At 50.7% G+C, this 9,849-nt stretch overlaps 1 protein-coding gene across 1 annotated transcript in view; it reads left to right on the top strand.

Moving 5' to 3' along the window:
* Nucleotides 1-9,849, top strand: part of LOC108796840 (brain-specific angiogenesis inhibitor 1-like) — a 368,891-nt gene that overhangs the window by 201,430 nt on the left and 157,612 nt on the right. The gene's annotated exons all lie outside the window — the stretch shown is intronic.

The raw sequence follows: 9,849 nt of genomic DNA, 5'->3' as shown, positions 1-9,849 counted from the left end.
CCCTTGTGATATATCTCTATAATATACTCTTAAACCCCCATTTGCGGTAGACGCGTCGCGGGCTGCAACAGTCTCCACAATCCAGTTACGCGATTAGGTGATTTATGAGTGCGCCGAGCGGCTTAAGTCGTGCGTTCGGGGAAAGCACCTGGTTCTGTGAAGCGATCATTAGTAAAAGGTTAACAGAACATCGATCTGCTTTATCCACTATAGCGTGGACGTGCCGTGCGGATCCCCCGCAGTGCAGCAACTGAATCTATTGCGTTCCTAGCGCCTCAGATACTACACAACATGTGGCTACAGGGTGTGACTGCTCAGGGGCCCCTTGAGATCCAGGGGCCCAAGTATTGCAGGGCTGCTTCTCCTTATTATCCAGACTTCAGGATGGATTCGCACACTTGCTGTGCATTGCTCTGCATCATTGCAAGTCTGTTGCGGTAAGGCAGCTCGCTTTTTTCGAATGGGCTGCCGATACACCACAATGCACTAACAAAAAGATCACATGACCCTGTTTTACCAACGCACAGCACCACACTGCGCTCGGGCACATGCCTTGCGGTAACACGCATTACCAGAGGAACACAATAGTCTGTATGGGCAACGTCCTTCCTTTTTTCTTCTTCCATTTTGTAGCCTCGTCTCTGAGATTGTAACACGTTTAATACAATGTAACAAATGATGTAATGGTAATACCTGGGGGTGACTGTAACTCAGCGGGTCTGAGAGTGGGGGCGGGGCATGGGGAGGAGTAGGGGTGGGGCTAATATTTCATGGTTGCAGCATGCGCGGAGATAGTGCCAATGGTTGAGTCACAATGTAGTGAATTGAAGAGTTTAATATGCTAACAGTGAAAGAAATGCCCCGGCATCAGTGTGAGGACAAAATGCCCCCCCCAGGTTGGTGTCAGTGGGAGATAAAGATGCCCCCCTGGGTCGGTGTCAGTGGGAGATAAAGATGCCCCCCTGGGTCGATGTCAGTGGGAGATAAAGATGCCCCCCTGGGTCGATGTCAGTGGGAGATAAAGATGCCCCCCTGGGTCGATGTCAGTGGGAGATAAAGATGCCCCCCTGGGTCGATGTCAGTGGGAGATAAAGATGCCCCCCTGGGTCGATGTCAGTGGGAGATAAAGATGCCCCCCTGGGTCGATGTCAGTGGGAGATAAAGATGCCCCCCTGGGTCGATGTCAGTGGGAGATAAAGATGCCCCCCTGGGTCGATGTCAGTGGGAGATAAAGATGCCCCCCTGGGTCGATGTCAGTGGGAGATAAAGATGCCCCCCTGGGTCGATGTCAGTGGGAGATAAAGATGCCCCCCTGGGTCGATGTCAGTGGGAGATAAAGATGCCCCCCTGGGTCGATGTCAGTGGGAGATAAAGATGCCCCCCTGGGTCGATGTCAGTGGGAGATAAAGATGCCCCCCTGGGTCGATGTCAGTGGGAGATAAAGATGCCCCCCTGGGTCGATGTCAGTGGGAGATAAAGATGCCCCCCTGGGTCGATGTCAGTGGGAGATAAAGATGCCCCCCTGGGTCGATGTCAGTGGGAGATAAAGATGCCCCCCTGGGTCGATGTCAGTGGGAGATAAAGATGCCCCCCTGGGTCGATGTCAGTGGGAGATAAAGATGCCCCCCTGGGTCGATGTCAGTGGGAGATAAAGATGCCCCCCTGGGTCGATGTCAGTGGGAGATAAAGATGCCCCCCTGGGTCGATGTCAGTGGGAGATAAAGATGCCCCCCTGGGTCGATGTCAGTGGGAGATAAAGATGCCCCCCTGGGTCGATGTCAGTGGGAGATAAAGATGCCCCCCTGGGTCGATGTCAGTGGGAGATAAAGATGCCCCCCTGGGTCGATGTCAGTGGGAGATAAAGATGCCCCCCTGGGTCGATGTCAGTGGGAGATAAAGATGCCCCCCTGGGTCGATGTCAGTGGGAGATAAAGATGCCCCCCTGGGTCGATGTCAGTGGGAGATAAAGATGCCCCCCTGGGTCGATGTCAGTGGGAGATAAAGATGCCCCCCTGGGTCGATGTCAGTGGGAGATAAAGATGCCCCCCTGGGTCGATGTCAGTGGGAGATAAAGATGCCCCCCTGGGTCGATGTCAGTGGGAGATAAAGATGCCCCCCCGGGTCGGTGTCAGTAGGAGGAAAAAATGCCACAATAACGATGCTTTGCCTCCTTCTCAGTCCAATGCCCGTCTTCTGGGCTCCAAGAATCTTGGAGCCCAGAAGAATTGTATTAGTTTTAATGGCGGATAAATAAAAGTGTGATGTCATTGGGGTGAGATGTGCGGAGGAATAGGCTCATCATCCTGGTAAAGAAGTATACATCCCGGATACATGCATGAATCTATAACCGGCCTTTATAGCAGGGCGCAAAAAACACAAAAATCCCAATGTGCGCCCTGCTATAAAGGCCGGTCATGCATGTACCATCTTTTCTAGTTTACAAGTTGTCCTACACGCAGACGCGTGTTGTATGGCACTCGTTATATCTGGTTGTGTCGCTCGCGGTTGCGGCCGTAACGCTGATAAGAATCTCTTTAAACAGCAAGTTCCCGAGAGCCGTAGATTTGTTCCTCTAAACCGCTATGAATATTTCAGAGTTTGGGCTTAATAATTCATTAGTGAATTAAGTTTACTCATTTCTCATTACACGCCGGCGATGCCACCAGCCCCCCCCAGATGCCTCTACTCATTAACACTGAGGAGGTCACATGAGAGGATATTAGACAGGGAGGTAAGCAAAGGTCAGTGTATCTCAGGCTTGATATACTTCTGCTCTGGAGAAGCGTTGATCCCTCGTTTCTGGGAAGCTCCCCCAAGAAATGAAAGGTCCAAAGAAAGATACAGAAGTCTCAGCGAGGTCGGCGTATGTTCCTGCATAGAGGGAAACATGTCTATGTTCTACTACTCTTCACACAAGATTCAATTATTACTTTTTTCCTTCCTCGTGCTGACCACAGCTTGGATAGACATTAGACGGAGCGAGGAGTAGTAGGGCCCAGGGCCCGGATTTCCCACAAGGCCAACCAAAGCCTGGCCTCGGGGCAGCAGGGAGTAGAGGGGCAGCAGGGGTGTGGAAATTCCTATCTCCCGATGTCCGGGACATACAGTTCCGGGCACCGGGCGGGTAGTTGCTTTCTACATTTAGCCCGGCTTTGGGCACGCAGGGCTAAATGTACAGCGGGGAAGCCGCCACTTGTTTTGTACTAAGTGATCTCGGCGATGTTGCTGACTTGTATACAGCCTGCCTACAGTGGGGAGGGGGGGTGTATTGAGGAAGCTGACCTTGGGGCAGCAGAGAGAGTAAATCCGACCCTGGTAGGGGTAAATAGTGGTCACCATGCTCCAGCAGAAGTACCAATCCAAGAATACTTTCCCTCTCATCAGGTAGCTTACCCAGTCCCTACATGAGCCAAGAGGGTGATCCGTATCTAGAAAAACTTCCAGAAATAAGGAAGATTTAAAATACTTATTTATAAACAAGGTAGCCAGAGCAGTGGCGTCACAAGGGGGGTGCGGCCCACCCGGGTGACACCATTGGAGGGGTGACACCAAAATGACTGAACAGTCATTTTGGTGTCACCCCCCTCTGAAAAGTCGGGCACTCGGTCATGGACCGAGCACCCGACAGTATAAGGAGAGAGGAGGGGACCCGGCAGCACACCTTATCCCACCGGGTGACTGTCCCCTCCTCTCTCTGCCGGCGTCCATCACCAAGATGGCCGCCGGCAGGTATCAAGAAGATTGCCGCGCATGCGCGATGACGTCACGGCGGGGGTGACACTCGGTACCCGCTCCGGGTGTCACCCAGCCTCGGGATGCCCCTGAGCCACAGGTATCCCCATGCACGCCTTACAGCAATCAAGACCTAGTATGCTTACATTAGCAGAGGTGATCATAGTGATGTCCACAAATGGCGCCGTGCGTATCCAAGGTCAGGAAGATGAAAAATACTTATTTGTAAACAATTCGCAGAGCCACTCACCCTGCACATCCCAGTGAACCTTCGTTTTGTGAGAATAGATGCAAAAATGAATGTTCTTGTTACATTTTCTTCACAAGTTGAATGTCATTTCAAATGTTACAGTGTAATACTGCAATATGGCCACTAGATGGCGCAGAGGGCAATGGAAAGAGATACTTCTGTCCTATGCTTCTCCGCTCCATCTAGGATGCAATGCTTTGTACCACAATGTCTTTTTAAATGGGACAAATTATAAAGTTAAATGTGTCATTTTTTTAAATCTACAGTAACAATATATTTTTTTAATTAACACTTCAAAGTAGAAAATAAACTTTTTTATGTTTTTTTTTGTTTTGTTTATGGACTGTATATAAATAAGATCATTTTGGCAAGACTGTATCACAAAAAGAAAGCCTTGTTCATATGTGTTACTTTGTTATCTTAAAGGAGAACTATGGGGTCAGGGCTTTTCCCCATAGTTCTCCTTAGGGTAACGGGAGGACACAAACTAGCGTCCTCCCGTCACCCTAGGCTCAGTATATAGGGAGCTACAGCTCGCGGTATACTGAGACGCCGCAGCCGGAGCGGATCCCGACATTACTGCAGTGAATAATCCTGGCCTTGTATAGGAGGACACCAAGGGCCCGCCCTCAACCTGGAGCTTTGGAGAGAACTTTTTGATGCGATGGGGGAAGTCCTTAATAGTGAACCTGTGGCCAGGTTATGGACATTCATATTCTTTAAATGTGGCAAATAAGTTGCAAAACAAGGTCTCAGTGACAGGTGTAGCCATTGTGGAGTAGTTCATCCTCAAGTCACTCATGTGGTGAACTTAAAGGAGAAGTATGGGGTCAGGGCTTTTCCCCATAGTTCTCCTAAAGGGTCACGGGAGGACACAAACCAGCGTCCTCCCGTTACCCTAGGCTCAGTATATAGGGAGCTACAGCTCGCCGTATACTGAGACCGCCGCAGCCGGGATGGATCCCGACATTACTGTCTGGATCCACCCAGCTGTGTGAGTGACAGCTGGCTCTGCCTATCTAGAGGCAGAGCCAGCTGTACCCACCCCCCTCCCCCGTCCGTTCGGCCAGTCAGCGCTGGAGGAGCGGGGATGGGGTGTGGGAATCCCTGCAGGGAGCCGTGAGTGACAGTCACGGCTCTCTGCAGTGACAGGATCGAGAAGTGAGCGAGCGACGGTATGTGTTCGCTCACTTCCCGATCTATTGAGCCGACGTGTTACAGTTTAATTGTCACACGTCGGCTCGAACTGATTTTCACTCACCTCATAGTTCTCCTTTAAGTCATGACAAAGTTATTGCCGCATAAACAGACCGTTTGGTCCATGGGGGGTGTACAGGGGAAAGAGCTGAACACAAACCACCTTTCTCCTCCCCCCAGTGACTCCAGTGCTGGGCTGAGCTGGTTAGGAAGGATGTATAGAGGGAAGAACAATGCCAAACACTTTACACTTCAAGTCAAACTTGCAGACAATAGGGATACACATTTCTTATCACTTTTGGTTGAAATGATCCTCAGTCCTTTGTATACGCCTCCTCTATACGCCATTACACGCCACGGGCTGACAAAGGGGCTTAAATCTAGCTCAGTTGGGGGGGAGGAGGGGGACTGTGCACATTTTTTCCACAAATGCCACCATTGTATTTTGCTCATGGACAGAGTTTGCATTGCTGAGTAGATAAAAGAAGGATCTATAGGTTGGCTTTCTAATACAAGGAGGGGCTGGGCCAGATGAGGACCAACAAGTGGCCTTTATGGTGGACAATAAGGTTGGAGACGCTGGAACTGAAGGGTGAAAGTTAGGGGTCGGGATTGGATGTTGGCCCAGTGCCGGGCGGCGCTTGGCTGACATCATGACTTGCTGTTGGGAGTCTTTACCGGCCCTGAGCAGGATGCAGGAACCCGGCATGAATGAACTTGCCTTTGTCTCCACGATGGACTGTCTCCGCTCGGCTCTTTTCTCATCGCTCTTTTACGTCCTCGTTCGTTGCCGCCGCTCCCTGAGCTCACGGCCTGAGATTCTGCTCTGGGAAAGTAACCCGATGCGACGATACGTCCGCGCGTCTCCAAAAACTTAGTCTGAGCCAATCACTAAACTCTCATATAAGCTGTGATAATATTGTTCCCAAAGTTGTTTTAAATCTGCAACTTTCATTTAAAAAGAGTCGGGGCGCGGCAAATCCCCATTTCAGTTGATTGATTTTGCTGTGTCTCATTGGGGGAGATTTCCCATCACTTCCTGCAGAGGCAACAGGAGGAAATCTACAAACTTGGGGACATTCTCCTCTTGGGCAATTGTGATTGGAACAAGCGTCTCCCTTGGAGGATTTCCCTTCACCTCTTGTTCTGGTAAATATTCAGGTTTAACCATCACTGCCTCCTTCTGTGGCCAGGACCGGTGCTAGGATTTTTGCCAACACAGGCAAAGTTGAATTTTTTGCGCCCCCCCCAGCCAATCCCCCATGACCCCACCCGGAGCTCCTCCCACCGGACCAGCGCTGACTCGCCGCTGCTCTCCCGCACCGAAGGTAAGTGAAGAAAAAAAAAAACAGCGCAAGGATCGGGGCAAGTCCAAGTACTTGTCAAAATGCCCTGTTTTGCAGCGCCCTCAGGCGGCCGCCTGACTTGCCTTGCGGTAGCGCCGGGCCTGTCTGTGGCAATGTGTCACCGGGACAAATAAAGGGCGAATCTACTATGATGGGAACAGCCAAAAAAAAAACATAGGGGGTTATTAACAAAGCCGAAGGCAACCGAGCGAATGACCCAGCCGAAGTGGGCTGAAGTGAACGCCGGCGTAACATGCTCCCTGAGGAGTCAGAGCTAGATCAGCAGGAACCGCACACTTTTGCTGATGACAGATCTTGTGTCTGACCTCTGCAGAGTGACCGCTGCTTCCACGTGGAGAGAAAGGGTCTGCAGCATGCTGGCAGGGGACCGGCTTCTCCGCCCAGGCTGTGGCTGCTTTTTATAGAAAGCTAACAGGTTTATTCACAAAGCTGCCGAGCGAATCACCGAGCCGAAGTGAACGGAGCCGGACGACTTTGATGTACGGCTGATTTCAGCCGTACATCGGCTGCACTTCGGTCAGCTGAACATGCTCTGCGTGTTGGGCTGAGCCAAAGTGCAGAGGGACTTCGCCTCAGCCAATCCAACATCTGGATCGGCTGAGCCCAAGCTCCGGTAGCTCACGCGCTGCTGTTCTCCCCTATTCTCATATATTCTCGTAGGGGACGAACGGGCAGCGAGTGAATAGCCGAATGCTGACCAGTGGCATTGGGCTCGGCTGTTCTGCTCCGCACCTCCGTGGTACCGAGCAGAATAGAAAATCAATGAAAATAAACGAATTTAAAAAAAAAAGAAAATCAATGAAAATATTTTTTTTTTAAAAGGGTTAAAAAATATGTTTAAAATGTAAATAAATAGTAAAAATTTAAAAAAAAATAAAGATTTTTTAAAAAATCTTTAAAAAACAATTGGCTAGCAGTGACACGACTTTTTCCTATTGGCCGGGACCTGCTTGAATCTTCTAGCAGGTCCCGCCCAATGAATAACAACTGGGCAGAGCCAGACGTGATGTCACTTCTAGCTCCACCCAGTTGTTATTGTTTAATGACAGATCAGGGTCCCCAGGTCATTTGGGGACGCCGATCTGTCATCACAACTGGGCGGAGCCAGCCGTAAGATCATGGCTGGCTCCACCCAGCTGTCACTTGCGGGGCTTATGGCCGGCCCTTCACCAAGCCGTTCGTCACATCTCAGGTGTAATTTCGGCTCAGCCGAACCATTTGCCTTCGGCTCGGCTGAGCCGCTCGTCCACCTTCGGCTGCTGTACGGGCTATAGGGAATAGGGTTCCGGTGACCGAAGAGAGACGAAGGATCAGCCGAAGCTACACCTGGATCCTTCGGCAGCTTTGTGAATAGACCCCTTAGTAGATCTGTAAAAAGTTCTTAGATAACTTCTCCATGACATAGGTGGGGGGTGTTCTGAAGTCCTCAGAGATAACTTCTCCATGACATAGGGTGGGGGGTGTTCTGAAGTCCTCAGAGATAACTTCTCCATGACATAGGGTGGGAGGTGTTCTGAAGTCCTCAGAGATAACTTCTCCATGACATAGGTGGGCGGTGTTCTGAAGTCCTCAGAGATAACTTCTCCATGACATAGGTGGGAGGTGCTCTGCAGTCCTCAGAGATAACGTCTCCATGACATAGGTGGGAGGTGCTCTACAGTCCTCAGAGATAACGTCTCCATGACATAGGGTGGGAGGTGTTCTGCAGTCCTCAGAGATACCTGGGAGCAATGCTTAGAATGCAGCACAGGAAGTGAGGATCTTACAAGATTTCTGGCAGGATCTACTGGTATCTTTTGCACTTATGGAATAGATACAACAAAACACTTTGTAACAACAACAATGGAATATAACAGACCAAATGGGGCCAAATAAGAGAAGCTCATTGTTCGGGTTATCCTCGGTTCATGGTCCGGTGTATCCTGGCGGTCCGGTACCGGTAAAGCCCGAGTCATCCAGCAGCTTTATCGCCTCTCCTGATAGATCGCCCGTAGCTGAGCATTAGACATTCCGGTCATTCTCATCCTTCCGGAACAGTACCAGGCGGGTTCCGCGCCGCACTCACGCTCGCCGGCTCCAATTGACCTACTTACTGGACCGCTCCCTGTAAACGGCGGCCCCGGGTCACCGTCGCGGGTTTTATGTTCCCTGAAAAGGTTATTATTTCCAATATGGTTTTTGATATAATGACGGCGGACGAGGGCGCCCCCCCTTGTTATGTTAGTCAAAGAAGCCGTGAGCGCGAAGCGCTGAACCGTGCGGGCATAAAATGTCTGCGCGGCCGCTTTCGTGGTAAATGACATTTTTTCCGACGCTGACGATGCTCCCCGCGGAGGACCATTAAACCGGCTCCCTTCTGCTCCTCTCCTCACGTCGCATATTATTTCCTCATTTACCTTCAATTACGTCCTCATATGATCGCCGGAGAAGGAAAAAAACGTTCATCTCACCGACCGCAAAACTTCTCCGACTGCAACAACGCAGCACACGCAGGTCACCCGTCGGAGAACTAAACTGGAATATATACAGCCAGCCGAGCGACTAACCCAGCCGAGGGAAGCGAGCCGGACGCTGTTCAGCTATTCACTTCTGGCTTGTACATCGGCTAAAAACAGCGGTGAATCGGCTGCCTTCAGTCTGCCGTACATCGTCTCTTCATGTTGGGCTGAGCCCGAAGTGCAGAAGGACTTTGACTCGGCCGATCCAACATCTGGTCCGGCTGAGCCGAAATTCCGGCAGCTCGCTCGCTGCCGTTCGCCCCCTATTCTCATATATTCTAATGGAGGCAAAACAGCAGTGAGCGAATAGCCGAATGCCGCCCCGCGGCATTCTGCTCGGCAATTCTGCTCGGCATCTCCGAGGTATCGAGCAGAATAGAAAAGAATTCCGATCATTCGAAAAATATTTGACAAATAATAAAAAATAGGAAAATTAAAATATATATATTTTAAAGGAAAGAAAAAAAAGAAAAACAATTGGGCGGAGCTAGCAGTGACAGCTAGCTCCGCCCAACTGTTTCCTGTTGGCCTGCAGCTGCCAGAGTCTTCTAGCAGGTTGCGGTCAATGATTAACAACTGGGCGGAGCCGGCCGTGACGTCACGGCCGGCTCCGCCCAGTTGTTATTGTTTAATGACAGATCAGCGTCCCCAGGTCATTTGGGGATGCTGATCTGTCATTATTACTGGGTGGAGCCAGCCATGAGATAACTGCTGGCTCCGCCCAGCTTTCATTTGCGTGGAGATGAGTCGGCTTCAGCTGTCACTACTGGGTTCAACTCGACTGAGCCGCTCGGGTGCTGTACGG

Source organism: Nanorana parkeri, unplaced genomic scaffold, assembly GCF_000935625.1.
Source record: "Nanorana parkeri isolate BGI_ZX_2015 unplaced genomic scaffold, ASM93562v1 scaffold1180, whole genome shotgun sequence".
Classification (NCBI taxonomy): Eukaryota; Metazoa; Chordata; class Amphibia; order Anura; family Dicroglossidae; genus Nanorana; species Nanorana parkeri.
Note: the sequence above shows the minus strand (reverse complement) of the source record. Positions and strands in the feature narration are given on the sequence as shown.